The 4,154-nt window shown below is 34.9% G+C and overlaps 1 protein-coding gene across 1 annotated transcript in view; it reads left to right on the top strand.

Annotated features, from left to right (window-relative positions):
• The first annotated feature begins 969 nt into the window (after positions 1 to 969).
• The window catches only part of LOC107703640 (inverted formin-2-like), a 59,806-nt gene continuing 56,621 nt past the window's right edge, over positions 970 to 4,154 (top strand). The window contains exon 1 of the mRNA XM_016506356.1: positions 970 to 1,116. The gene's annotated coding sequence lies outside the window, so the exon portion shown is untranslated. The remainder of the gene's footprint in view (positions 1,117 to 4,154) is intronic.

Genomic DNA, 4,154 nt, shown 5'->3' with positions numbered 1-4,154 from the left:
ATTTAGCATGTTTATATCTCCCAGTGCTCTATAACACACTGTAGCTGCCTGTTGCATGAAGAATTAACTCATCTAAACTGCTAAACCATGCCAATATGATCTTGCATTTATGCATATAAAACCAAACTTGATTCATAATCATAAGATTATCTTTGTATATTCACTAAAATCATGTCCTTCTCTTTTTCTATCATGCATGTGTCAGCTGTGAGTAACACTACTTCGTGTGTTCATTCAGCTCCTGTTTGTCAGTTTATCCTCACGCCGGACTGAATCTCTCAAACATCTCAAGAATCTCATTTATCAACATGCTGGTGGATTTTGTAAAAATATCTTATCATCTGATAACACTTGATTCAATCAAACAAAACACAGCACAAGATCATCAAAGAGGTCGCACAGATTTAGAATACAGTCGTGTTTTAAATAAGATTTCAATTATTTTGGAAAACCAAAAATATAGAATTAAATCTGGAGGAAAATCTGTTGCCTTCCTAATGATCTTTTTCTAAATCAGACAGTTTGGTAGCATGAGTTCCGGTGTGTCTCTCCATTTGACACTTTTAAAGTTCATTTAGGGATGCGTACATTTCCAACATAATTACTCAAACAAGTGCACAATGCAAACTAAAGGAATCATTTTTCACAAAAGTGAAAAGCTGCTGAAAATGTTCTCACCCTCAGGCCATCCAAGATGTAGGTGAGTTTGTTTCTTCTTCAGATTTGGAGAAATGTGTCATTCCATTTCTCCAAATCTGATGAAGAAACAAACTCATCCTAATCTCGGAAGGCCTGAGAGTGAGCACATTTTCAGCACATTTGCATTTTTGGGTGAACTGTTCCTTTAAAAAGTCTAGTGTTGCATACTTGATTCGCAGTATACAGTACTCCAGTTTCCCGGAATGTTTGGATTGGCGGAGTAGCGCGTTAAGCCACGCCCCGCCGCGCTCAGTGGGCGTGGTCAGCACATGTGTCAGCAGCAGCATGAGTCAATCCAACAATCTCACCCTCATCCGCCCGGAATACTTCAAACTATCAGGAGAGACGCCCGGAATGTGTCTCCTCGCATCAGTCCTCCTCTTCATCACATCACAAAGGACACTCGCCGAATCACAGGTAACACAGGAAACAATGTTGCATTTGTCATATCGAAATCGTGTCATGAACACGTTTGTTTGTGTCATTGCATGTCGTCTGTATGTAAACAGGCGCACATATAGATTGAGGGTCAAGGTTACTGTATGTAAAGATGATTTAATAATGCTGTCTCGTCATTTTAAGGCATGCTGTCCTCTTGTTAAGGAGGAGAAGTCTCAGTGCTTTCACTGCCTTATGTTAGTGCTGGAGATGAAAAGTCTGAATATGAAGCAAATGTTGCGCTGATATGCAGTCTGTAAAACACTGAATCAGATGGATTTGCCCTGTATAATAACCCTGTTTCATCATGGATGCACAAAAGAGACAAAGTCAGGTGTTTGAGACCTTTGCTTTCACATATTTTTTGACAATATACCAGAAAAATGTACTTGCTGCACTCAGAAATTGCTAGTAAATTCACAATTAATTACAAAGAAAAGACAAGTATTGACGCATTGAATTCAACATGACAATTTCAAGTAAAAAAAAAAAAAAGAAATTGTATTTTCTTACGTGCATAATCTTTGTTTTATTGTATTTCAACTTCGGAAGTCATTTTTAGTTTGTCAGTATTTGTTATGAATATTTTTACAACAGTAAATTAATATGTGACCTCTAAGAGTGTAAAAACTTTCACAATCTGTAATTCTGATTCTTTTTCTTTTTTTTTTTTTGCCAAGTGACAACACATTATTACAGTTTTACTTTAGTAATGTGGACTTTTGTCACAATTACTACAATTCAGTCCCCAAAAAAATAGCAATGCAATAGGAATTTAAGGAAGTTATAATTTTAAAATGATTATTAAAGGAAAATATGTTTTTTGTAACATTATTTTCACGACAGTTCCATCCCCAAAAAAGTAATGCAATATGATTTTTAAAGTCAACATTTTAAAATTATTATTAAAGGAAAATATGTTTTTTGTAACATTATTTTCACGACAATTCCATCCCAAAAATAGTATTGCAATATGATTTTAAAGTCAAAATTTGAACATTATTATTAAAGGAAAATGGCGTAAAACCTTTCACAATCTGTCATTTTGATTAATTTTTTAGACACTGGTGAATAACACCACATTATTGCAGTTTTACTGTAGTAATGTGGTAATTTGTCAGTAACAGGTCATTTATTGTAATTATTGATTTCCAGTGTAGTCAGGTGTGTCTGCTTACTCAGTAAAAGGCAAGTATGGGCTTATGGGTGTATATAATGATATTTATGAGCAAGAGGCTTGTGAAGTTGCATCTCATGCGATGCATTGTTGGTTATTTTATTTTAATTTTTTGCTATTAAACTGGTTTTATTGCTCTGAATAAAGTCTTAATTCTCTAGATTCCTGTTGTTGATAATAATAATAAAGTGAGAGGTTGGCTAGATTGAATAATGCATCCAGTCATCAGAAACAAAACTGCATTGCTCTCATGCTGTTATCATTCTAGATTGTGTCATGTAAGTGTGACAGTCAGGAGGAGATGTGATAAATTCACACTATTTCTAGTGATGCTCTTAATAAGTCGCTCATTCCAGTGAAATGAGCAAGCCGTCATTTGCAGGAATGTTTGTATGAAATCTCTGTACTTATGTGGCCTTTCCTCTGAGCTACTTTCTTATCTTATCACTTATCTGAGTGATGATATTTTCATGTTAGCAGGTTTGTGGCAAACACACGTGATTGTATTGTTCATATGTAGGCTATCATCACCCGTGAGAGCATCTGACCTCGCAGAGAAGCTTTATCAAGGTCAACACAGAGAAGACGCTTTACCAGTATCTGTGCTTCTGTTCAAAGCCGTTACAGTCAAATAACCTTTGGACTTTCTTGCTGCTTTTCTAAAAAACAAAATAGCAATGCAAAGGGATTAGAGGTCGACCGATAGTGGATTTTACCGATACCGATAGCTAGGTTGGACCACACTGGCCGATACCGATTAATCAACCGATAGTTTTAAAATGGATACTAAACGAAAACTAAAACAGTGCTTTACTATTTTTTAAAAAGCAGTAGCAGTACTGAACCATACTTTGTAAATGAATAAACATATTAATATTAATTATTATATTGATCATTAAAGTTATTTCATAGTTTACTAATGTTAAAAATAAATAAATAAATAAATAAAATTGTAGCTTATTAGTAATAGTAAATGTTGAAATGAACACACTACACTCTAAAAAATGCTGGGTTGTTTCAAATATGGACTAATCCAACCGTTGGGTTAAATTTTTACGTTAAATTTTTAACCCAAAAGTTGTGTTACTCCATATTTGACCCAAAGTTGGGTTGAAACAACCCAGCATTTTTTAGAGTGTAGGAACAATACTTCTACAGCTTTCATTAATATTACAAATGGACTCTTACTGTTACACTCTAAAAAATGCTGGGTTAAATACAACCCAATACTGGGTAAAATATAGACAAACCCAGCGATTGAGTTGTTTTTGACCCAGCAGTTGGGTTACTGCCCAGAAGGTTGGGTTAAACAAAACATTTAACCCAACTGTTGGTTGAAAACAACCCAATCGCTGGCTTTGTCCATATTTAACCCAGCATTTTTTTAGAGTGTAAGTATTATCATTTAATTTCAAGAGTCATGCTTAAAGATGGCCATCTTTAAATATCTACACAAGGCCATAGCATTAAAATTACATACATAGGTTATTGATATTGTATGTGTACTCTCACACTTTATTTGCTTCTATTTTAGAACACTGCATGATTATCTAATCAAAATAAAAAATGCAAGTCACACACTGGACAAAAGCGCAGCGATGCGTTCTCGGAGAAGTCACACACCAGTCACACAAGCTGACCACTTTCAATTCAAGCAGCGGTCTAAAACTGTTTATTTAATCACCAAACGGACATAAGTTTGCTTCAAGAATGAACAATGTGGCATAAATGAGTTTGAAGTTCGGTGTTTAAAAAAACCAGAGCAAAGAGAAAGTGCGATCTGCATTACAGCTCTCTATATGAAGCATAAAGACTGTATTAGAGCCACAGAAAGAGCACA

This window comes from Sinocyclocheilus anshuiensis, unplaced genomic scaffold (assembly GCF_001515605.1).
Source record: "Sinocyclocheilus anshuiensis isolate Anshui unplaced genomic scaffold, SAMN03320099.WGS_v1.1 scaffold1415, whole genome shotgun sequence".
Classification (NCBI taxonomy): Eukaryota; Metazoa; Chordata; class Actinopteri; order Cypriniformes; family Cyprinidae; genus Sinocyclocheilus; species Sinocyclocheilus anshuiensis.
The sequence above is the reverse complement of the archived record's forward strand: the minus strand, read 5'-3'. Positions and strand labels throughout refer to the sequence as shown.